The sequence below is a fragment of the Macaca mulatta genome, chromosome 2, assembly GCF_049350105.2.
Source record: "Macaca mulatta isolate MMU2019108-1 chromosome 2, T2T-MMU8v2.0, whole genome shotgun sequence".
NCBI classification, from domain to species: Eukaryota; Metazoa; Chordata; class Mammalia; order Primates; family Cercopithecidae; genus Macaca; species Macaca mulatta.
The window spans coordinates 62,837,766-62,864,155 of NC_133407.1; the positions used below are offsets into that span (position 1 = coordinate 62,837,766).

General features: G+C 40.1%; 1 protein-coding gene and 1 pseudogene across 2 annotated transcripts in view; one reads left to right on the forward strand and one right to left on the reverse strand.

The window, feature by feature from the left end:
* SCHIP1 (schwannomin interacting protein 1) overlaps positions 1 to 26,390 on the forward strand; it is a 611,368-nt gene that overhangs the window by 432,347 nt on the left and 152,631 nt on the right. Inside the window, exon 1 of one of the 2 annotated variants that reach the window (XM_077990478.1) lies at positions 13,829 to 13,928. The gene's annotated coding sequence lies outside the window, so the exon portion shown is untranslated. 2 annotated transcript variants of the gene reach the window in all.
* Positions 3,021 to 26,269, reverse strand: LOC106997020 (splicing factor C9orf78 pseudogene; annotated as a pseudogene).

A 26,390-nucleotide genomic window follows, 5' to 3' on the forward strand; every position in this document is an offset into this window, starting at 1 on the left:
GAAGGGAAGGAAGGAAGGAAGGAAGGAAGGAAGGAAGGAAGGAAGGAAGGAAGGAAGGAAGGAAGGAAGGAAGGAAGGAAGGAAAATAAAAGAAAAGAAAGAAGAAAGGAAATGCATCTGTGAACAGATCCAGCTTCAGGACAAGTAACTGGAGGGTAGTTTTTGGTTCACTTCAGTGCATGGAGGAAGATGTGAAGCCCCAACCCCTCACTCCAGTTTATATATGAATAATAGTGTCTATAGTGTGCTATATTCAAAGCACTTACAAAGGTATTTATTATTACAAAGACAGTAAATTATTGATAAAATCATATTTCAACAACACATAAATGCATATAGTAAAATTTAGTTTATCTTCTTTTACTGCCCACTGCCCACATGTAACCTGGAATAACGTGAAATAAGTCAGACTTCTCTGTATTGGAAGCTGAATCTGCTAGAAGCATCCTTTGATTCAGGGGGTCTATACAGAGAAAGCTAGAGCCAAGGTGTTGGACTAATAAGAGAACCTAGCCAGTACGTATGGTGGGGGTTTAATTTGGCTGGTGAGTTTAGTGACTGAGGAATAGGTGGCCTCTCCAAAATGGATAGCTCATATTCAGCTGAGAACAAAGGGAATTTCTTATAATATATTCTACACATAGCGAAGCAAACAAATACAATGTTCTGTATCAGAGATGTTTTACCAGCTTTGTGGTAATCTCAGATTTTATGGTTAATGGTCAAATTATTGTTAATATTTGAATAACTGGGTGGGCACAGTGGCTCATGCCTGTAATCCCAACACTTTCGGAGGCTGAGGCGGGTGGATCACTTGAAGTCAGGAGTTTGAGGCCAGCTTGGCCAACGTAGCGAAACCTCATCTCTACTAAAAATACAAAAAGTAGCCAAGCGTGGTGGGAGGTTCCTATAGTCCCAGCTACTTGGGAGGCTGAAGCGGGAGAATCGCTTGAACCCAGGAGGCAGAGGTTGCAGTGAGCTGAGATTGCGCCATTGCACTCCAGTCTGGGTGACAGAGCAAGATCCTGTCTCAAAAAAAAAAAAAAATTGAGTAACTTAGAGAACATGTTGCCTTTCTCAGTAAACGTTAGAAGAAAGGGGTTATAATTTATTATATTCTAAACACTACAGTAAAATATTTCAATTTAAATAAGACCTTTGTTCCCCTAGCTTATCTTTCAGCAATGTTTCTTGTTTATTTTGCTCTTGTTTTCTTTTTTTTCTTTTTTCTCTTTTTGAGGCAGAGTCTTACCCTGCTGTCCAGGCTGGAGTGCAGTGGCACCATCTCGGCTCACTGCAACCTCTGCCTCCTGGGTTCAAGCGATCCTCCCGCCTTAGTCTCCCAAGTAGCTAGGTTTACAGGCACCAGCCAGCCGGCCCAGCTAATTTTTGTATTTTTAGTAGAGATGGGGTTTTGCCATGTTGGCCAGACTGGTTGTGAACTCCTGACCTCAGGTGATCTGCCTGCCTCGGCCTCCCAAAATGCTGGGATTACAGGTGTGAGCCACCACACCTGGCCTATTTAGCTCCTGTTTTCAGAAGAAAGTAAACATTCTTTATCTTTTTTTTTCCTTTTAATTACATTTATTTTAATGCTGAATTTACTCCCGTGCCATAAGTTTTTGTTTCTTCAGTTTCTTCTGGGATATCTTTTTCTTCTGGGCAACCTCCTCTTCTGGTTTAGGAACAATCTGTTCCTTTTCAGTAAGGATCATCTCAATGTAGCAGGGAGAGCTCATGTATGGGTTAATCCGACCATGAGCTCTGTAGGTTCGTCGGAGCATCTTAGGTGCTTTGTTCACTTGGATATGCTCGATGCCCAGAGAATCTACATCTAAACCCTTAAGTTCAGCATTACTCTCTGCGTTTTTAAGCATGTGCAGCAAAAATTCTGCACTCTTTTTGGCCCACCGACCTTGTGTCCAGCCCCACTGCTTGGCCTGGGCACACCTGCCAACTCCACCATTGTAACGTCGGAATGGTACGCACTGTTTCTGTAAAGAGACATCTTTCAGATACTTCGTGGCTTTTCAAATATGCACACCCTTGATGGCCTGGGCAGTTTCACGAGTGTTCTTAAAGTGAACACGAAGATTGGAACCTCTTGATTTGCATGATTTCGTGGGGTTCTCCGGGTCAAGTGAATAGCGAACCATTTTCACAGATTACCACTGGACACTGGATCTCCCGAGTCCGCAAGCACCACAGGCGGCCCCACCAGTGGAGGAGCCGGGTCGTCCCATTCCCGCCCATCACGTCCCTCTGCGGACCTCAAAGACTGACCGGCCCGGCTCCCAAAGTTGGGCCCTCCGCAACGTCCCCTCGCATAAGAAACCACTGCCTCCAGCGAGGATTTGGTAGCTCTGGGAGTTCTCCTCCCGGGGACCTGGAGGCCGACGCCCCCGAGGCCAGGATGGTGGCGATGGCAGGAGGATTATCTTTCATTTTTTAAATTCATTTTGTATTTAATAATTAAATTCTGAAAGTGATAAAAATATATATAGTTTTGCCTTTTCTTTCTTAATAAAAAACTTTGTAAAAGTTAGAATATACCAGTATTCCTCTGATATTCTAGTATTTTTCTGCTGTCAGCTAGACCCACTCTAAACAATGAAGGATGGATTTCTGAACCCATTTCAAATATGTGAAAGTAGAAGACAAGATTGCATATATAATGATAAAAGCACAGTCTAAAGGGTATTGTTAATAGCATACCATGGACACATAGTTGCTTCCTCCCGACCAAGAACAAATGTTAAGAGAAAGCCAATACCTTTACAAACAAGATTTAGTGCCCACAAGAATAGAGTTTGCTTTTAAATAGGAAATCTATGCATTGCTTTATTTCAAAAAGTTACGAATTTAGTGCTTGAAAAATCCAGCAGGTAAGCAGCAGGAGTAAGAAAGTCTATTTTTGGAACTGTTTAATGGCAAATGAGCATGGTTCTATCCAGGAAGCATTTTTCAGTGAAAGGGATGGAGGGAGAAAGAACTGGTATTTACATTCCATTCTACACATCTCAGTACCGCCTGTTCATCTTCTTGAACTTCTCATAGTGATAGTCATCAGGGGCCTTCTCATTAACAGGATGCTTGCCATTTGGAAAGGACCACTCAGGCTCTGGCTTCTCCCTGTCACCTGCTTTCAAGGCTATTTGTTTCTGTGTATGAGGCTGTTGAGCTCCTCATGATAAAAATTGGTTGTTCAGCACATACTCACAGCCACGTTGGTAGGCACAAAGGACGTCTCACTGTCTTTCTTTTTGTTCTGCTGCTCTTTCCCAGATGGGCCTTGGCATCCTCCATGGAAATGATATTATTTTTTATTTTAGCATTGATGCTGAGGTCCACCTTGGGGATGCCACTCAGCATCTGGCTAGAAAGCATCTCCTCTGTCTTCTTTGCTGAGGAAACACAAATGTTTTCTTGAAGTTCATAAAGGCAGTCCTCTGTGTTCTTCAGTTTGACTTTCTATTCCTTGTCTTCCATAATCTCTTTCCTCTTCTTCAGCTCTGTCTCAACGCACTTTATTATGTCTGCATTCTCATCCCTTCAGTTGGTTTCTGCAGAAAACAGTGTCCCCAGGGTTTTCCTCTTCACTGATTTTATTTTTGTGCCTTTTGTTTAGTTTCTTTAGGAAACTGTGGTGGATACCATACCACCTGTTTTCATCTGAAAGGGATCATCCACTAGAGTGGTCTCTTCTTGTACCTTCTCTTCCACCAGCAGGGCCACAGCACTCAGCCTATTGGGCCTGTTCCTCAAGTTCTGCACCCTCTTGTCTCTTCCAGTTTGAATCAAACCTCCTCTGAATCCTGCTTATTCTCTTCTGACTCTGAGTTGGCCTGGCACCAACAGAAAGTCTGTCTTTCTATCTTATAGAGAGAATAATAATCAGCACTTCTCAAAGTATTCGCGTCAACAAGACATTTTCTTCTCGAGGCATCTCATCGAATCCACAGGATCTATAATTTCATTTATGTTTAGCCAAGGTCTAATCAAGGATTTAGGTTTCTAATTTGTATTTCCCCAGTTGTTTAATGTATACATTTGAGATACAGTATTTTTGTGTGTGTGCATGTGTGTGTATGTGTATTTGTGTGTATAGAGAGGGTGTGTGTGAGAGAGAAGCATGTATGTGTGCTTGTATGCATATCATTTTTTCAAGTACTTTCACATATTGTCTCGTTAAAGTGTTGAAACAACCATATGAATAAACAGGTTGCCTATTATTTTCTCCATTTTACTGTGGCTCAAAGAGGTTTAGTGGCTTAATGATGATTAACTAGTAAAGTATCAGAACAGATTTGAACCCTCTGTTTCTGAGTCCAATTTTCTTTGCCCTAAGCTACATGTCTTCATATAGAAATCATAAAATATAGCTGAAGGGCTTTAGAATTCCTGGAGGAAAGTGGGGAGCAGGAAGAACAGATGTGGGGACTCCTCTCCGTGGCATCTCTTCCTCCCCTGGCTATAGCAATTGGAACCTGCTGTTGCTGCTGAGCAGAGCCCATGTATGCTCAGCGCTTCCAGGAGCTGGGTAGGTGTTTTGCAGCCTGTTGTCTGAATCCCCAAAAAGAACCTAATTATTAATAGTTCATCCAAAATTTGAGATTCACTTTGTTTCTTTTCAGTCCTCTTGGAGATTGAAGAATTCTTGCTGAATCGTAATGTTGTTTTTCTTATCAAAATACTTATACATGTTAACTGTAATTAATTTAGAAAATAATGATTTCATAAAGAAAAGAAATTAATAATAGCTGGTAGTCCCACCATCCACATATTTCTATTACTACAGTTTTGCTGCATATTGTTTCTTTACAAATATAAGAATTTTAAAATGAAGTTACACTCTTTTTTGCAGTGTTTCTATGTTTTCTCTAAAAATAGAAAAGTATCACAAGTCTAGTCCCATGTTATTAAGTAGTCTTCTATAAGAACATTTTTAGTGACTATCTCATTGCATGATGTCAGTGTTCTTCCATAAGAACATTTTTAATAACTATCTTATTGCATGATGTCAGAGTTTGCTTCACACACTAGGTCAGAATTATAAATTGGTTCTGTTCTTCATCATTTTAGATAGCTATGTTTATTTCATTTCCTGTTTGATATGAAGAACCCAACTCTAACCCCATATAGTACCTGGAAGAAGCAACCCTATACATCATGACACCTCTTCTCCCAAACAGCTGCTAGGATGAGGCTAATCTATTGGCACTCAGCAAGCAATCAGACTAAATCAACCAAGAATTTTAACTAAGAGACCCAGCAAAAACAGTAGAGGAGAGGCATTTCAAATGAAAGATACTTTGCAACCTAATACTTACAACCAAAAGAACCTTGACCAAAACACTGTGATAAAACTTGAGGCTGAATCTTCATTTTCCATATTCATAATTTGTTAGAATAATTCTTAGAATTGGGATTGCTAGCTCAATTTTATACGTTTTAAGACTTTTGATGCACATTGCCAAATTGCTACCTGGAAGAGTTGAACCAGTTTATTTTCCTCCTAACCACCACTAGAGGTTCATGTATTCTTTCCAATTTGATTTCCAAAATGGTATTTCATTATCTTAAGTTGCATATCTATGATTTCTGAGTGAGTTTTAAGATTTTCTATAGGGATTAACCATTTGTATTTCTTCTCTTGTTGATTGTCTTTTCATATCATTTGCTCATCTTTTTTGTTAGAGTAATCATACTTTTCTCATTGATTTAAAATAACTCCTTATGTGTTACAGATTTTAATCCTGATCAGGACCTTTTTTACTGGGAGCTAATGTGGGTTAGGAGGAAGCTCAGGGAAAGATGGACCAAGGGTTGGGTAAAGGTCTGCAGCCAAAGGAGGATTAGGTCAGGAGACACTGCAGCTCCTGACTCCTCTCCCTCTTCCCTAACCAGCATCTTTTTCCCCAGGGCATTCATAGAGACCGTCAAAGAGTATATTGATATAGATAGTTTTTAGGGAATTAATTTACGGATTTTCAAATTGCATATAACTTGTTCATAAAATTGACTGTCTGAGAAATCTTTACCCACCTCCCTTTTCCAGTAGTTTTCTCCCATTTCACAAAATCTTGCTATGGTGATTTGCAATGGGATACAAAGTACTCTGGAGCTCCAAAAAAATGGTAATTTGAAATATTGGGGAGGATGTCAAGAAAATGAGTGACTCGAATCCCTGGGTAAAAAAAAAATTCCTTTGCAAGTCAAGCGGTTGCTAAATTGACAGATTATTAAAAATTTTTTCTTATAGATCACCTTGTGCATATAACTCAATGGGAATTGAGAGACATTGCCACGGCTGTCTTCATTCCCATCTACACAAACAAGATTTCTCAATGTTTTCATTGAGATGCATTTTAAGAGTTTGATTTTCTAATCTTAATAATTACCTGTCTAAAGTTATAATATATTCATGTTGTTTTCATCAGTTATACCCCATAATCATCAGGACAGTATAAACTCCCTAACTGTAATAAGTAAACCTAAAACTTCAATGGTTTAACACAACAAACTTGATTGCTCATTCATCGCACAGTTTGATGCAGATGAGGAGCCCTTCTTGGGGACTCTCTTCCAAGGGTGACCCAGATAGCTCTGCTTCCATCTTGTATCTCTGCCACCAGAGTTTCTAGTTCCACTTGGGAAGATGAGAGAGAGAGAGAGACAGAGAAATTCAATTCACTTTTTCTTTCTCTCTCTCTCTTTCTTTCTTTCTTTCTTTTCTTTCCTTCCTTCCTTCCTTCCTTCCTTCCTTTCTTTCTTTCTTTCTTTCTTTCTTTCTTTCTTTCTTTCTTTCTTTCTTTCTTTCTTTCTTTCTTTCTTTCTTTCTTTCTTTCTTTCTTCTCTCTCTCTTTCTTTCTTTCTGAGACAGAATCTCCCTCTATCACCCAGGCTGGAGTGCAGTGGCACGATCTCAGCTCACTGCAACCTCTGCCTCCTGGGTTCAAGAAATTCTCCTGCCTCAGCCTCCACGTTGCTGGGACTACAGGCACACACCACTGCACCCAGCTAATTTTTGTATTTTTAGTAGAGATGGGGTTTCATCATCTTGGTCAGGTCTCGAACTCCTGGCCTCAAGGGATCCACCTGCCTCAGCCTCCCAAAATGCTGGGATTACAGGTGTGAGCCACCACACCTGGTCTCAATACACTTTTAACTGTCTAGGATAGGAAACAAGATTTCAGTTCTGCCCACTCTCCCAGTGGAAGACTACGAAATAAAAACTTCTTGGACTTTCAAGAAGAAAAAGGGTGTGGTGAGCACAGAGTACTGTCTCTGCCACAGGTACTACTGGCAATAATCGCAATGACAGCTCCATCCAGATGCATTGTCTTTTAACAGAGCCAAAGGTCACAGGAAAGAAACAAATTGTAATTTCACTTTATATTTATTATAGAAAACTAAGGTGTAATTATACTAAGGTAAAATTTAAATACTCCTAAGCACAGAAAGATCTTTTATTATAATAAAATTTTGTAAAAGAATGGAAATAAGAATTCAAAGGGAAAAAGAAATGATGTAAAATTCCTATTGCTTACTAAATGGATGATGGTGGGTGTCATGGTGCTATACTACTTATATTCCATTAGATATATTATAACAAGCTGAGTAATAGTATTACTTTTGAAAGCCAATATTTACAACAGACCATATATTACACCCTTTGCAACCATTTAAGTTTTGATGAAAACTTTTAGATTATAACATAAAACTGAAGGAACGTATATAGATTTTCAAAATTCCTTTAGAAGATATTGAACAAAAATGTTGAAGCCCAGTGTCTTTAAGGAAATACTCAGTTTGATTTCATTCAACTGTTAGTAGGACGACTTCTGCTGTACTGGATTTGCAGCTCCATGGGTTGCAAACCACTGTCTTTTAGGACACCAATCTCTCAGGAAGTCTAGGGACAAAGAATTCCAGGTACAGAAATGTTGCATTTTTTGGCAGAGTTCATAAATGAAGGTAACAAGCAGAGCCACAGACTGACACACCCTTGCTTAGCTTTGTGGTCAAGCTACCTTAGGGTTTAAGTCTTCTGCTCTGAAGTCTGTGAATTCTTATTGCCATGCTCATCAGCTGATCATATTGAACCACTCTCCCAGTGAAATAAAAATCCTACCACTTTCCAGAAGAATCTAAAGCAGGCTGTCTTTTTGACTGCTGAAGATGGCAGTTTTAGACAGGGGTCTAGCTCTCCTCCCTAAAAAGGCCCATTGACCTTTATTGCAAGTGAAATAGCCTATGGGAACAGTAAATGGCTAACCTTACTGTACTATAAAATAGGGCTCCCGCAGCCTCTCCTGTCTCTCAGCTCTACTGAGAGGCTTATAATAGCATTTCTCATAAAAGCCTCTGTGCCATTTCCCAGGTGCAAAGCTTTACAGAAGTACAACTAGGGAGTTTCCAAAATTGCTCGAAGAGAAGATTATCTAAGGATAATGCCAACTATTTAGCAGGTGTTTCTTGACCGGAATTTGAGATAACTTTATTTTTTGCATTTGCTTTTATGTAACCTGTATAAGCGGCAATTGGCAATATGACGGAAACATAGGAGAGGAAGCTTGCATTAAAAGCCCACTGAGGATACCACCTGATTTAGACATCAAAAAACAAATCCTCTATGAACTAATGTAGTTAAAGCCATGAAAAAGAAACTTTGGTCAGGCTCCAAACTAAATTTTTTAAACCATCCTATAATGCTTATTGAACACCAATCATTTGCAAGGTGAACTGGCTCGTAGATGCTGCAGAATCTTTTCTAAAAAGAAAGATGTGAGCAGCTTCAAATTCAAGAATTCTGAGTTTTTTCCTAATCAACACCCAGTCACCTTTTCATGTATCCTATTTTATCTTCATCACAGAATTTATTACTACCTGACATTTTTGTTTCTATTTATTTACTGGTCTGCCTCCCCACAAGAACATAAGCTCCATGAGTATCATGATTTTGCCTATTTTTTTCCACTGCTGTATCCCCGGGGTTCTGAAGTGCCCAGCATGTTATAGACTTTTAACAAATCTTCTCAAATGACTGCATAAATTCCCACCATAAGAAGGTGCATAAACTTGCAAGGATTGGAAAATGAAGCCCCAAATATCAATAATATTCGTTAATATATTTATTTACTTTTTTAAAAAGTGCTTAAGCATAGCAATAAAGGGCTTGGAGGATTGAGGGATGTTATCTTATAGGATGAATCAAATTTCCTAGAGGAAGTGATTAGGGTGAACTTTGATTTCCTCACCTAGTGTGGGTCTAGGGAGCAAAGTAAAGTGTGGCCAACACACAGGGAATATATGTTTGGTTTCATGCCTATATTTTTATATGAAACAAAGGGCTGCTAGCAAAGCCTTCATGATAGTCAACAAATTAATAAGCCCCTGTTCAGTATATCTAGGCTGCCTCATGCACTGGTCAGTCCTTCCCCTAAATGGGTGTCCAGATGATTCCTGGTTCTGCTCTTTCAGGCCCCAAAAAACTTTTGTTGTTGTTGTTGTGTTTGTTTGTTTGTTTTTTGGTCACAGCCATGTCATCATCAAATTTAAAAATCCTGTCTTTAAAAAAAAGGCAATCTGTAATTTAAGAGTAACTTCAATAAATCTGGGCCCATTGTTAGCTCCCCAGGGCACATTTAAAATATATAAGCTGCATGATGTCAGATTATGCTGTGATTGTCTTGCTAGTGTCTTAGGGACAGACCATATGCCAGTGGGTGGGTAGTTGAGTACCTCTTAGAAGGAAATGGATCTTTTCACTATCATTCTGGGAGTTGATCACACCTAGGCAGGCAATAAAGACTAAAGAAGTCGGCCTTACATTTATATCGCGATTATCTTTCTCCTCTCTCTGGGTAGGTGACCAATATTGTCCAAGCTCCAAAAGGCAGAAATTCTCTCGACATCTGAAAGAGGATGGAGAATGAGGCAGCTAACCAGCTTCACAGGGGACCCTAAGGCCAGTCTAGAGTGTGCTATACTACTTCTCCCCCACTCACTGTCAACTTCCAGTAATGTCTTGTTAAATTGGTTCCTGGCATCAGCTGTCTTATGAGATAAAGGGAAGAATCTGTCTCACATTAGTCTGAAAAACAAAAGGAAGAGGAGCTGCCCTTTCCCTCTCTCTCCCAGTGAGGCTGGGATGGGTTAGCTGCAGTGGTCACCAGCAGAGCAATGCTAGGCTCAGAAGCATCTTCTGAAAGTCACTTGCAGTAGTAACAGCAGAGTAGAGAGAACAAACATGCCTTGGGAAAGCTCAGGTGAACTCTGAGAGGCCCTGGATCCCTGGAGAAATAGTGGGGGACAGTTAGAAGCAGAATTATTCCTGTCTGTCAGGCCAGGGGATTTTGGAGCTATCAAGTTCAGTCATTAAAAATAGATGTGTTCTGGCCAGGCGCAGTGGCTCTTGCCTGTAATCCCACCACTTTGGGAGGCCAGGGCAGGCAGATCACCTGAGGTCAGGAGGTCAAGACCAGCCTGGCCAACATAGTGAAACCCCATCTCTACTAAAAGTATAAAATCATCTGGGCATGGCGGTGCACCCCTGTAGTCCCAGCTACCTGGGAGGCTGAGGCAGGAGAATCACTTGAACCTGGGAGGCAGAGGTTGCAGTGAGCTGAGATCGTACCACTGCACTCCAGCTTAGGAGAGAGGTGAGACTCCATCTAAAAAAAAGAAAAAAGAAAAGAAAATAGATGTGTTCCAGGTAACACTTTCTTTATAATATTGTGGCAGTGGTAAAAAAATTACCTATTTTTTCCAAGGCAGCATGTTGTTTAATGATGAAATACAAAAAGCCTTCCCAATAATGTGAGGAAATGATGACCTTGTTTAACGTATTTAATTAATATTGTTTAAGTACTACCCAATTAAATAAGAGGAAATAAATGTATAAAACAATGAAAAGGATGAGCCAAAGTGATAATTATTTACAGATGATATAATCGCATAGCTAAAAGAGAGTCACATAGAAAATTATTGGAAACAATAAGATAATTCAGTACAAAAGCTGGTTATTAAATGCAATAATCAATAACTTTTCTGTACAAAAACAAGTTAGGAAACATAATGAAAAAGTTCCCATTTAAAATAGCTTCTAGAATAATAAAATACATTAGATTAAAAATAACAATAAACATGCAGAATATATGTAACTGAATCTTGATAAAATGAAATGACATTCCCCATGTTTAGATAAAAAGACTAAATATCATAAAGAAGTCAACTTTCCCAAAATCAAATTATTAATTGAATGTAATATCAATAAAAATAAGATTTTTTTGGCTATTGTTGAAATCACATATGGCAAATAAAGATATTCATTACACAATTACTTTAGCTGTAATAGACTAGAAACAGTCTGAACGTACATCAATAGGACATTGGTTAAATTACGGTATATTCCCAGAAGACAGCCTTGTATTCTGCCATTTAAAAAGTAAAGGAGATCTGTAGGCCTGGATATGGAATAATATCCAAGATATGTTGTTAAATAAAAGGGTCACAATTTATATCTACACTATATCTATCTATATAAAATAAATGGCATCATAATATACCTATAAATATGTATGTCCATATAAATTAGGATGTTTCCTCATTTGTACATAGTTTTCATAATTGTTATATTTAATGACTATATGAAGTGGAGTCCTTTCTTTTTCATAAATCTGTCTGTTCCTAGTGCCTATTATAATGTTCAGGAAGTCCTAATGAGAGCAAAGAATGATGCTAAGACTATAAGTGCTGGTGCCAAAATACCTCAGTCCAAATGGGAATTGTTTAACCTCTGTGCCTTAGTCTTCCGGCCTGTAAAATGAGGATGATGACCATTTTTACCTCATAGGTTTGTCATGAGAATTGAGACAGATTAAGTGAGATTACAGATTAAGTGGGTTAATCTGCATAAAGCTTTTAGAGCAGTGCCTGATACATAATGAGCAATCAATCAACATGAGCTATTATTATTGCTGTATGAAATAACCTTAGAGCCTTTAAGTAATTTCTCGTTATGGCTATTATAGATAGTAATACAATGAGTAGCTCTATTAATATAATGTTTTGCTTCTGTTTAATTATTTTATTAGATTAAATTCCTAGAAATCAGATTACTGGATCAAACAGTAATCACAATAATTACCTTTTAAAGATATTCCTTTGACCTCTTCCCTTAAAGAAAATTTAATGACATGAAAATTACTAGTTGATATAAAAGAGAGAGTAAAGCAAAGAAACCATGTATTTATTTGACCACAGCAAAATGAAGACGAGCTCCCCTTTCCCTCTCTTTCCCAGTGAGGCTGGGATGGGTTAGCCATTTACTAAACAATTATTTAGTAAACACCTACTTTATTCATAAAACTATCTAGACATCATACAAAAACCCAGGATTCTATTCAGTTGATTAAATCCAACAAGGGTTTCGCAGTCTACTACATGCTTATTCCATGCTGGGTGTTAATCAGAATATGGAGGAATATGGAGTGGTCTTTTTCCTTAAAACTCAAAATTTATGCAAGAAAGTAAGATGTGAAGATAGTATGAGACTCTATAATCAAGTGCCAAATTCCATTTTTAAAAGATCCCAAATCTGTGATTCAGACACTGGATATCAGGCATAGTAAGCTAAGCAAAAAAGAGTAGGTGCTGGCTGGAGCCACCTGGCAGACGTCAAAGCATTTTCAAAGACAACATCCAGTTGGCAGCAAAGAAAGAAGTATGTTACCACACAAGTGATGACCAAATTAGGCTCTACTGTCTTCTTAGAATCTAACATTTTATAATTACTTTTAATCCACCCCCAATCAACAGGACAGCTTTGCATTTGAATATTATCAGTAGCAAATGTTTGCTGTTGCTAAAGCACATCCTCTTCCCTGCCAGCTGGAAAGGTAAAAGGAACCCTCAAACTTCAGCTGTGGGCTTTAGCCAAGGGAGTCCAAGAGGTGTGCTCAGAAGTAGACAAGGCTGGTAGAGAGCCTCCATTGAGGACTGTGCGTGTTTATCGGTTTTGGAAGGGCTCTCTACCCGCTGAAAGAGCAAAATCATCTCCACTTCGCTGTTTTCAGCGTGCAGTGCTACAATCCGAATCTCACAGCACAGGCTTTACCACTCTTCAGTCGTCTCTCTTTTGTCTCCGAGTCAGGAGGAAGGGGGCAAACTGCCGCTCCTCTCTGAGGTGAGCAAGATTATTTGTTTCAAGGAAGCCAAACCTGAAATAGAAGCAGAAGCCCTTTCATATAATTGAGGAAGACTTCACAGTTGCCAGAAACCCTTTTTGTAAGAGAATAAGCCCCACATAAAGGGTTTTCTGGCCTTTAAAAATACCCCACCAAATATCTTTCTTGTGCCTTATCTAGGATTTTTTTCTTTTTTTTTTTTTTTTCTGCTGCCCTGGCTGGAGTGCAATGGCACGATCTTGGCTCATTGCAACCTCTGCCTCTGGGTTCAAGCATTCTCCTGCCTCAGCCTCCTGAGTAGCTGGAAGGCCGCCAACACACCTGGTTAATTTTTGTATTTTTAGTAGAGACTGGGTACTGGGTTTCACATGTTGGCCAGGCTGGTCTCGAACTCCTGAGCTCAGGTGATTCACCTGCCTCGGCCTTCCAAAGTGCTGGAATTACAGGCGAGAGCCACTACGCCTGGCCCCTTATTTAGGAATTATTAAATTGCCTACTATGTGCAGATCCTTGTGAATTGTCAGGCTCCAAATTTCCTCAAAAGGCTGAAGCCTGGCAGGCAATGTCAAGAGAAGGAGCTGCTTTGCCCAAACAGGTTCCAAAGCAGTCAAGTGAAATTGTCTTCCTTATATGGTGAAAAGCGCCCTATCCCTTTAAGGCCAAGAGACTTGGCTGCAGACAGTCCCTGGGAAGTTTGCGGGCAGCCCCATCCTGTGTCTGATCCTTGCTGCTGTGCAGGTGAGTTCCCAAACCTTCTCTCCCCAGTTTGCCCTCTATAATCGTTCTCATGGCGGGTTAGAAATATTGGAATGAAAGAGCTAGAGAATTTCAGGGTCAGCAGAGATGGTGCTGTTTGGGGAAGTTTGAGTCGAAGGAAAAAACAAGGTTACAAGGGAAATGTGCAGTAATGCAGCCAGTGAGGATGCATCTAACTTCCTGTGGGGAGAAGGCAGCAAGGTTACAGAAGGCCCTGAGGCATTTCCAGGGCAGGGCGGGGGAAACAAATTCAGCACGGGAAGAGGGACAAATTCTAGATAAGACCGTGGAGGGATAAGTTTAGAGCTATATAATCTTGAGCTATATAATCTGGTGAACTGCAAGTTAAAACCAAACATAGCTGGTAGGAAATACTGCTTCTGCAAGTGCTGAAGGCTTTCCAGGAGCTCAAGCTACAGGACTGACTGCAGAGGAGAAAGTTACATGCCAATGTTTGCAATGTCTATACGCCTGGAAGGCTGCAGCCTTAACCCTTTATGCAGCCTGGCTTTTTAACCATTAGGGTTTGGCTGCCACAGAGCAGAAGGTGGGGGTGCATGTGTCAAGTACTGCAGTAGGAGACTAAATAAATAAACAAGACTATGACTGTGGAAATGCATCTCTGGCATCCTCTTAGTATCACGTGCAGAGAAGAGGGATTTTCTAAGCTCAGATTTTCTGTGTCATCCACAGAAAAACCTCAGATTTTCTGTGTCATCTTTCTTCCAGCAAAGGGCTGGAAGAAATCTCATTTAAGCTAATTACTGCTCCGTCATTTACTAATTCAGCTTCTTGATTTTTTTTCTTCCATGGTCTGGAGCCTTGTACAATATTAATTTGAAATTAGGTAATAAAACTTTTTAATAGCTAAAGATTTGCTAGCAGAAGTGTGTTTCTCTCTAAGATTGAGACGTATATACAGCTGGGGTTGGGATTTTATTGAGAGCTTGAAAAGAGATGGGTGTGGTATAGAAGGAGAAACACTTGATGGTCATTTTACATAATATCAAAGCCGTTTAACTGAGCCTACAGCCAAAAAAGGAGTCCACCCGGGAATTTAAAAGGAGAGATGCTAAATTACAGGGCTGGGGGTCCTCTTCCCTCCTAATTGAGTCTAGGTCCATTCATCATTCAGAGGCAGTGGTTTCTCTACAGTTGTTGTGTGGGGGAGTGAACAAGAAGGCTGGATTAAAATTCCTTACATACTGCATGCCTTTTAAGAATATTCATTCATCTGAGTATTCACTGAAGAATTCTTCTTATTATTAACTAACAAGTGTTCTATCCACTTGTTAGTGCTTTCTAAAGACAGAATGTTCATGAAAAAAGATTTTATCAAGAGGGATTTGTTAGTGTAAGGGTTCCTCTCTTCTCCTCTGACTTCTGATGGATGGGCAAAGTGGTGATTATTGGTTACTGAAAAGAAAGATCTGTTCTTGACTTTAAAATCACAAAGGGCTTTACTTTGGACCTTTCTCATTCAGAAACATTGGTGTCCCAAGCAAAAAGTTAACTTCTGCATTCACAATGTGGAAGAGAGCAGAGTGCATGGGTATAGTTTTGCTTCATTTTGTACCAAGCTAAATCCAGAAAGCAGTGTCAAATACATTGCTTTCAAATATAGATGCCACTGAGGAAAACAAAATTCTGTCCTTAAAGCTGAAAAATCTCTAAAAGTCCCATACTGTTATTATTATTATTATTATTATTATTATTTACTTTTTTTTTTTTTTTTTTTTTTTTGTGAGAGGGAGTCTTGCCCTGTCGCCCAGGCTGGAGTGCAGTGGCGCGATCTCGGCTCACTTCAACCTCCGCCTCCCAAGTTCAAGCGATTCTCCTGCCTCAGCCTCCCGAATAGCTGGGATTACAGGCGTGCGCCACCACATCAGCTAATTTTTGTATTTTTAGTGGAGACAGGGTTTTACCATGTTGGTCAGACTGGTCTCGAATTCCTGATCTGCTGCCTTGGCCTCCCAAAGTGCTGTGATTACAGGCGTGAGCCACCATGCCCAGCCCATACTGTTATCTCTTATAAGATAAATCAAGGCATTTCAAAGGCAAAAAACGATGTGTCTTCCCATACATTTCACACAATGACTCAGTCACATATGGCCCTCAGTCACATATGGATCTTACAACTTCACACAGGCCGCTTACTTTATCTGTGCCTCAGTTTCTGACCTAGAATTGAGCAGATCTGAGTTATATTTCTAGTTTCTTCATTTATTTCCATAACCATAGGCAAATTACTCAGCCAGTCTAAACTTTAGCTTTCTTATTTGTAAAGAAAATGAATGTTAATTAGGATCAGAAGACCCCAGAACTCAGCATAGGCTCCATAAATGCTATTTCTCCTTTTTTTTTTTTTTTCTTTTTCTTTTTCTTTTTCTATTACCTGGGAAACTATACTGTTCCTTGGCAGAGGAAATAAGTTTTGAAAATGGAAACCAGCTCTGTAGCTCAGCTTTAGAACTACAGTTATTTCATCCCCTGTGTCCATTCCCTTCATAGAAGGATGCCCAACTCACTGGGAAACCCATTCCTAATCATCAGCCACCTCACTGTTTGGAAGCTCTTCTTAAGCAAACCCACTTCCACTTATTTTGTGTTCAGAGACGTGAAGAATTGTTGATTGTTTTCTTTTAATATAAAATTACTCCATATTCTTAAAGAACAATAGTAAGTTATCTTAGCATCTCTATAAAGGTGGTCTATTCCAATAATAAGCTAAAAAAGTATTTTAAAAGGAACTTTTTTGGTTCTTATAAGGCACCTCTTAGAAGTATTTCAAAAATTGCTACTTTTTTTTTTTTTTTTTTTAGCAGAGTCTTGCTCTGTCACCCAGGCTGGAGTGCAGTGATGTGATCTCAGCTCACTGCAACCTCTGCCTCCTGGGTTCAAGTGATTCTCCTGCCTCAGCCTCCCAAGTAGCTGGCACCCACCATCATGCCTGGCTAATTTTTATATTTTTGTAGAGATGGGAATTTTACCATTTTGGCCAGGCTGGTCTTGAACTCCTGACCTCAGGTGATCTGCCCACCTCAGCCTCCCAAAGTTCTGGGATTACAGACGTGAGCCACCACGCCTGGCCCCAATTGCTACTTTTCTATAAAAACTCCTAGCCTATTCACACAGGGGTCTTTAAGAACATGATTATCCTTACTTCAGCATTTTCATTGTTTAGGTCACTTTAAGAGTAGGTTTGCCTTACTTGCAATGAGTCTGTGTATGACCCAAAAAAATTCTCTCACCAGTTTAGGAAGGTGGTGACAAATTTCAGTAGCAGAAACATTCCACTGGAAGTGCACATCCCAGCATGTACATAAGCTGGGAACCGAGTATGCCATTTTTAACTAAACTAAGAACAGGTCACACACACAGCCTATCTTCTAGTCATGGATTAACACCGCCTCTGTCAGGAGACTGGTGTTGAGAGTCCACACTTGTCCACTTAAAGTAGCTTTGAAACTCTGGGCTAGTTCCTACATGTGTCTGAGCCTCGATCTATGGCCTGCATAATGAGAATGATAATAATACCTATGCACGTGGTTCAGGGAACGCATGAAATGTGCCAGGACAGGTGCTCAGTAATTATGTTGGATCTGAATGCCTAATAGTCTCTAACAAAGTCTTGTACCTTAATAATAAAGTAATGGCCCCAGATCTTATTTACACGCTTTAGACAATCTGCAAGTATGGATATGTTTCTAAGGATGTGTAAATTCAATTTTTAATAAAAATGTAAGTTATGTTTCTAATTAGGTGGATCAAAAAGAAGTAGATGCTGAGGCAACCATCGACCTGCTACAGGGGTTAACTGTGGAAACAGCCTACAAATGCAGATGTGGCTTAAAAGCTGCTGGGTCTCAAAGAGTTTTGGATTGGCTGTGCTCCTTAAAAATATTTTTTAACTTTTTACCCCAAGGCAAGTATTTCTGTGTCTGGTACACTGGCAGGAGTTAGAATGGGGGAAAGCATTAAACAGATGGAAATGAGAGATCCTAGTGAAGTTGAATCTCTTGATACATCTTTGACTCCCTTCTTCCCCAACTCCCCAACTATTCTCCTTAAGCTTTTCAGATGTAATTCATTCATGAAACCACCAAGCTGGGGAAGCTTGAAGAAGTCTATGCCAGCTTCTTGCCTTTAGTCAAAGCTGCACTTGAAACAATCAGGAACCACGGCTGCCTACCCTTCCAAGGGAGAGAGACTGCAGTTCAGTCTATTGCATGCCTGCACAGGGGCTGCACTGGGGACATTCCCCCCACACCTACCCTTGTAATACAAGCCCATATTCGTTTTTTTCTCTTTTTTTTTTTTTTTTGAGACGGAGTCTCCTTCTGTCGCCAAGGCTAGAGTGTAGTGGCGCCATCTCGGCTCACTGCAAGCGCCGCCTCCCAGGTTCACGTCATTCTCCTGCCTCCGCCTCCCAAGTAGCTGGGACTACAGGTGTCCACCACCGCGTCTGGCTAATTTTTTGTATTTTTAGTAGAGACAGGGTTTCACCATGTTAGCCAGGATGGTCTCGATCTCCTGATCTCATAATCCGCCCGCCTCGGCCTCCCAAAGTGCTGGGATTACCACGCCCGGCTGAAGCCCATATTCTTTTAGTGTGCTCCGGGTCTGTCCTTTGTGTTTACGGCAAATTGATATCCTGTCTATGGGAAATTTCCACTAAAGTGGGGAGTGCTGATATGGTCATAGCCTCTGTGAGGGGCAGCACTTCCTTGTTTTCGGCCTGATTAATCATCAGGTGAGTAGACATCCTTCTCCCCTGACTTCATCACTTCTATTCTCCACTCCTGCTTGCCCCTCTGGTGCAGTGTCTCCCAAACTAGAAAGCATACATCAGAATTACCTAGAAGATTTGTTAAAACACAGATTGCCAGGCTCTATCCCCAGAGTCTCTGATCTGTAGGTCTCGGCTGGGGCCTGAATGTTTGCATTTTCTAACAAGTTTACAGGTGATCTGGGGCTATACTTTGGGAACTGCTCCTCTAGTCCAATAGTAAATCTCACTCTAGTGTTCCCAGTAACTTGCACTTACTCTCGCCTTTCTATATAATACTTCTTCTATTTTTGGAGGTGAAGTACAGCCATCTCACCACAGTTATGTGTTACTATTATTGAATTCTAATTGTAACAGGCACTGTGCTAAAGACATATATTATTTCAAATACAAATTTGGTATCATTAAACAGAAAGAGGTTAAGTAACCAAGATCTCACAAGTGATAAAGAGAAGATATCATACTCAGACTGATGTGAACAGTGTTTGCTCTTTCCATGATTCCAGGGCTGGCAAATAGATTTTTAACTTATCTGTCAACTCCAATTCATTGGCAGCAGCTTCCTGGAGCACTGGATTGAGGAGTCCCAGGTGGGATGGGTGCTCAGTAGGAGAGAGCTCTAGAACTGCTAAGGCAAACTGCACGGGAGTGGGAGTGGAGAGCGGCAGTGGGTATGTGTTGTGTTTGCTGTCCCCACATGATGCTTTGCCTTGTTCATTGATCAATTTGATTAGGATCTAGAATCAGTTGAAAGACATGTATTTAAGTTTGTTCCAGAGGAAACAGTAAATTTATTTCCTTGTCTCTTCCTTTCTCTGAAAGGTGAAATTTTTGAGCCTATATTTGAGAAGGTGTAATAAACTATAAAGTGAAATGAAATATTCATGGTTTTTGTATTTGTGTCTAATGCACATTTTAACACAATTGACACAATGCATTGTGTAGCTAGTTTTCTGGAAAAGTCCATCTTTTCGGAATTGTTTTTCAGATCTTCAATAAATTTTTTCTTTAAATTTCAAAAAAAAAAAAAATGCAGCCGGTATATAGATAGTAACCAACATAAGCATGTTGTCCTAAAGTGGCTGGGACAAGAGAGTTATGTTAATTATAGTCTTTGCATATTTATGTCTTTCAATGTGACCTATCTAATGGATTGCCTTATATTGAAATAATCCAGTGTGACTTACTAGGAAGGTAATGACATTTCTAGTTTAGTTTCTCTCTCCATGTTCATATTCACTGTGGGACTTGTTATTTTTAGTGTCTCAGTGCTTTATATGAACAATGAATTAAATAATGTTTTTCTGTTGCATCCTAACATTTATTATAAATGTGATTAAATGGCATATAACGTAATGGCATCTATTTTATTTGATCAACAAATATTTACAAAAATGTATCCCCAGGCACTGGGGATATAACAGCAAACAAAATATATTGTTCTCATGGAACTTACATTCTAGAGAGGCAAGAGAGAGACAATAAATGAGTAAACAAAGAAGGAAATTGTAAATAGTGATAAAGCGTGTTCAGTGAGAGAGAGAAACTCTGTGTGTATTTGTGTGCCCAAGTGTGCGTGTGTTTTGCTATTTTATAGGTGGTCAGGGAAGGCCTGATTGAGGAGGTAAGATCGAATATGGAAAAGAAGCCAAACATGGGTCGGTCTGGGAATGGAGCATTCTAGGCAGAGAAAATAGCCAATGCAAAGATCCTGACGTTAAAAGTCGGTAGGAGCCAGATTGCATAGGCTAGTAGGGGGTTTCAGCTGGAGGTGCTGCAACATCTCTGCTTCCGCCTAGAGGATGTTTGAAGATGCGCAGGTGGCAATTTGCATATACAATGCTAGAGTTGAGGGCAGGACACTATTGGCTTCTAGTGGGCAAGGACCAGGGATGATAAACATCTTGCACTGCTCTTGATTCACACAAGATTTGTCTTGCTCATATTGTCCTGAAAAAAAATGTCTCTATTGAGAAATCCTGAAGAGCCTTTAAAGCCAGGCTAAGAAGTTTGAATTTTATCCTAAGTACAGTGGGAAGCTATTGGAGAATTGCAAGCTTCAAAAGACAATCTTTCAAAGATCACTTTGGCTACTGAGTGGAGAGTGAATTGTAAGGGACAAAGGTGAAAGAGGGACATTCACTAGGCAGCTCTTTCAGTGTCCACAACAGAGATGACGGTGGCCTGGACAAGAGGAGTATTGGTGAAGGTTTTGAGAAGTGTTTTTCCTTCAAGAGGAAGGTTGCTAAATACATATAAAATGCTGTTTCCCATGACACCTGTATGTTATCTTTTTCTTTTTCCTTGAGATATTTGTTTCAGTTTCAGAATCCCCTGGTTTCCTCTACATTCATTTAAGAGAATTTTGTGGTACCAAATTACAGAAGACCTTGCTCTTTCAAATGCAAGTCCTTATCCTCTTGCTCTTTAACCTTGCATATCTATCTGCATTTCAAGTTGTTCATTGCTCAGAAAGGTAATCTATTTGATTTGGGCTTGTAAAAAGAGATAAAATTACTTGTGCTTCTTGAATAACAATAGGTGATTTTTTTTCTCTGAGGGTCAATATGAATTAGCCTACATATATCATTTTACCAAACCGGTGCCTTATTACATGAATAACTGGGACCAAGTCTACATTTATTCTGTTGAAAGAGTAACATTCAACATCAAAATCTCTTGCAGAGATTCAGGCATTTCAGTACTAATTTTACGTAGGCATTAAAGCCTCACAAATAGTTTCCAGGTGCATTGGCTCCTCCCTGACAAAGGCAACTCAGCTTCCAAGACTTCAGAAAATTCTTACTGTTGTCCTCTTGTCTCATAGCCAACTCTTCTTTCTGCACCTCCACAGCAAGTGGCCCCCATACTGACCTCACTGTGTCTCTGCAAATGCAGAGATTCACAAAGCAGCAATGTGGAAACTTGTCAGTTCACTTGGAGAACAACTCAATTCTCATTTGAGGGGAGGAGCATCCTGTCCCCAGGCTGAGCTGAAGTGGGTGGCAAGAAAAGAGAGGGGAGAAGCTGGCTGCAGGCCATCCCCACACTGGTGAATGGTTCTACTGAGTGGTAGGTGCCTCTGAGTCAGGATGAGGGTCTTTCCCAAGATTGTTGTGTCCTGAGAGGAGAGTCACCTCAGGAACACTGGAGAATGGGTGCTGGGCAGGTGGAACAACAGACCACAGCTTCCAACTAAACTGAGGGAAGCAGGTGCTTGCCAACCCATAGCCTGTCTTCTAGTTTCTGGATTAAACTGGAGAAGAGAGACAGAAAGAAGATAGGGTCATCCCCCTACCCCCCAAAAATCCAATGAAATCTTCTTTAAATCCATCATACAAGCTACGTAAGCCAAGATTCCAAGAATTTAAAAAGCAAGTGGTCTTACTTTACTATAAAGAGGAATCTCTGCCTTCATCTCTGGTCCGTAGGTATGCCCCTAAGAGAGACAGGCCACTTCGTTGTGTAGCCAAAAAGGGAGGAAACCAGAATTGTATATTTGGGGGGGGGGGGGAAGACCAAATACCTTGCATTAAGATATCCTATCTTAGCTATTAATTAGGCACACACATTTGGACCAGGTCACCTTCTTGGGCTTCAGAAATAAGGAGTTGAATCAAGTTTTTTCAGACCCTGATTTGCTCTGAGTGGATTTATAATTTGGCTCAAGATCTTCAACACTCCCCTAAAGCCTCTTGCAAACCAAACCAAGCCATCCACCTCACCCAACTCCCCCTTCCCAACACTGTATTTCCTTTTTTCTTTGAATATCCCTTTCCCTCCACTAGCTCTTCAACTCCGTGAAGAGAGGTATTGGTATCATGGCCTTTTCTTTGAATCTCCAGTGTCTGGAGAGTACCAGACACTCATTAGATGTTCAATAAATGTTTATTGTTGAATGAATGGATAATGTGAACATAAAAATAGAGAAGAATGAGCCCAGGCTAATCCAAAGCTCAAGAGCAAGCTTTGCTTAAAACCATATATTCTGCCCATAAGATTCTGGACTTCTTAAAATTAAAAAAGGAGAGAGAGGAAAGAGGGATTTCAGATATTATAGCAGTAATTTTCAGACATCACAGTTTCTAATACCCTGTGTCTCCACTGAGATGTACCAGTTTCACAGGATTTTAGAAATACTAGAGTTTTACCGAGCTTTTATGGAATGTCTTACAGTTATAAAGAGCTAGTATAAACTTGCTGAGCAGACGTTTCTAGATTCCTTACTCTCAAACTGCATGCCTATTTAAGCTCTTTCCAGAAAAAAAGAAAAAAAAAAAAAACATAACAAATCGAAAAGTTTAAAGCTGCCTTCATCTTTTCTTCATAAGCTTTGATCCTTTCATTTATTTAAAATATGTAACCATCAAGGCCTCATTAGAATTGCTAAAGGACATAGGAAAGGCCATATGGGATCAAACTTCTGGCCTGTCTAGCCAAGTTACCAAAAATGGCAAAGTCTTGCTGATGTGGTGCTGAGAACAAGGGAGGAAACCCAGAGGGCAGCAGAGGTGGCAACCCCAAACAAGGTCCAGTTCCAGGAGTATGGATTTGAGGGGACTGAGATAGGGTGCAGTATCAGAACTTTTGGGTAGTGGCCAGATGTTTGATCAGTCTTAGACTAACCAGGGAGCACCATGCATGAGGGATTCCAGCCTCAGAAAAAGAGTCAAAAGAAAAAGGAGGCCAGGCACAGTGGCTCACACCTTAATCCCAGCACTTGGAGAGGCTGAGGCAGGTGGATCACTTGAGATCAGGAATTTGAGACCAGCTTGGCCAACATGGTGAAACCCCGTCTCTACTAAACATACAAAAATTAGCTGGGCATGGTGGCACACACCTGTAGTCCCAGCTACTGGGGAGGCTGAGGCAGGAGAATAGCTTGAACCCAGGAGGCGGAGGTTGCAGTGAGCCGAGATTGTGCCACTGCACTCCAACCTGGTGACAGAATGAGATTCTGTCTTAAAAAAAAAAAAAAAAAAAAGGAAAGAAAGAAAAGAAAAGCAATGCAGTTAATTGTGCCTCTTCCTGCACTAGGGCTGAGCAGATGCTGCCATTGGGAGTTATCGCAGGACTGGGACAAGAAGACACTGCCCCCAAAAGTGTGGAATCTCCAGTGGTATCCCCTGGGGATTTCTTCAAAATATTGTCCATGAAGCAAGGAATAACAAATGCCTCTAACTTCATCATCATGATGTGCCATATAAGGCTAGTACATCCATTCTTCTGAGCTCTGTTTGCAACTCAAGTAGCAAGTGTTAGGAACTCACTTATTTTTATTTTTTCTGCCCACTGTTTACAGAAGCAAGTCTTTTGAACTCTTCTTCATGCTGTCCTGGTAGTGAGGGAAGGGACCACCATGAGACCATGGTATAAGTATGGGGTTAATGGCAATAATTGACCTTGTTCTGATTCATTTTGGATACACTCTTTTTTTTTTTTTTTTTTTTTTTTTTTTGAGACAGAGTTTCACTCTGTCACCCAGGCTGGAGTGCAATGGTCCGATCTCGGCTCACTGCAACCTCCGCCTCCCAGAGTCAAGCAATTCTCCTGCTTCAGCCTCCCAAGTAGCTGGGATTACAGGTGCCCGCCACCACACCAAGCTAATCTTTTTTTTTTTTTTTTTTTTGTATTTTTAGTAGAGATGGGTTTTTGCCATGTTGGCCAGCCTGGTCTCAAACTCCTGACCTCAGGTGATCCACCCACCTCGGCCTCCCAAAGTGCTGGGATGACAGGAGTGAGGCAACGCGCCCGGCCTTGGATATACTCTTTAGAGGACTAGTGAATTCGAGTGTATTCCTCCTAAAACTGACTATCTTCTTTCTAACTGTTATAACTGTAAGAGATGAAGAACAAGCTAATATTCTTCCTTTAGGCTTCAATCAATCCCTTCTGAGCCTCTCTCATAGGCTGAATGGATTCTTAATCTTTTCCTAAGGGGTAGTTGCTTTGGTCTTTGTCATTTTAGTTGGTTTTTCTGAATCTGGATTAGAAACAGAACATTAAGACATTAAAAAATCCATACACATTAAAAATATCTCTCTGTTTTAAAAAATAAAGAGCCTGCCAAAATCTGGAAACAACACAGATGTTCTTGAGTGGGTGAACAGTACAACAAACTGTGGTACATCCATACCATGGAATACTAGTCCGCAACAAAGAGGAATGAGCTATTGACACTTAAGAACAACCTGGATAAATCTCCAGAGAATGACAGAGTGAAGAAAATAATCCCAAAATGTTACATACTGTATGACTACATTTATATAATATGCTTGAAATGGCAAAATTACAGAGTTAGAGAACAGATTAATGGTTACTTGAGTTCACACATTTTAAAATTGAATTTCCTTTTATTTCCTGCTCATATACTTGACCTCATTAGTTTGAATCAAGTTGTAAAGAGCTGGAGAACGGATTAGTAGTTAGAGAATGGGGACAGAAGAGAACTGGTGTGACCATGAACGGCAGCATAATGGGTCCTTGCTGTGAAGAGAATGTCTTATATCTTGACTGTGTCAGTGTCAGTACCCTGGTTTAATACTCTACTGTGTATAATGTCTTATATCTTGACTGTGTCAGTGTCAGTACCCTGGTTTGATACTCTACTGTGGTTTTGCAAGATGTTACCATTGGCAGGAAACTGGGTAAAGGGCACAAGGGATTTTTCTCTATATTATTTCTTAAAACTGCATATGAATGTACAATAATATCAAAATTAAGAGTTTAATTTAAAAAATAACTAGTTAAATGAATGAACATAGATGAACCCCTAACTCACAGTCTCAAAAGAAGAAGCACCCCCCATTTTTAAACAGTATATATACTGTACCGTATAGTAAAACTATAAGGAAAAGCAAGGAATTAAGGTGAATTTTAGGATAGTATTGAGAGGGAAGAGGTAGAAAAGGAAACGTCATCAAGGTGAGACACCCAGAGGGCCTCAAAGGTGCCAAACAAAATATTCTGACTTACAGTGGGAGGTGAGAAATGCAGGCATTCATTTAAGCATTATTCTTTAAACTGCACATACATGTTTTTATATTTTGCTTTGTATGTATGATATATTTAAAAATAAAAGGATAAATTTTAACTCTCCATAAAACATAAAGACCCAGTGTCTGAAAGAAACTGATCAAAGAACTTTAAAATGTTGCCAAAATCAAGTCAATAAGACCTTAGGCAAAAACTTTAAATATAACCCATTAGAACCAGTACAGACAGAATCAATCTCTTTCTTTCTCTCTCTCTCTGTCTGCCTTCACTGGTAAAAATTTTGCTGACTAGAAAAAATTCTGTAGGAGTGAGGAGCACTAGAACTTATCTATAAATTACATTTCAGAGAAATAGTTTTTCCTCTGCCCATCCTGCCTGCCAAAGCAGTACTGATTAAGCACATTTTCCTGTCCAAAGTTGAAAGGTTAAAAATGATGCCTACCTCTTTGAAAGCTGGCATTCTAACAGCTTGGTGTTCAAGGTAGCCATTGAACAGAAGCCTGTTGAATGTCAGAAAGTGTTCAATGGGGCCGGGCATGGTGGCTCACACCTGTATCCCAGCACTTCGGGAGGCCAAGGCGGGTGGATCACAAGGTCAGGAGATCCAGACCATCCTGGCTAACACAGTGAAACCCCATCTCTACTAAAAAATAATAATA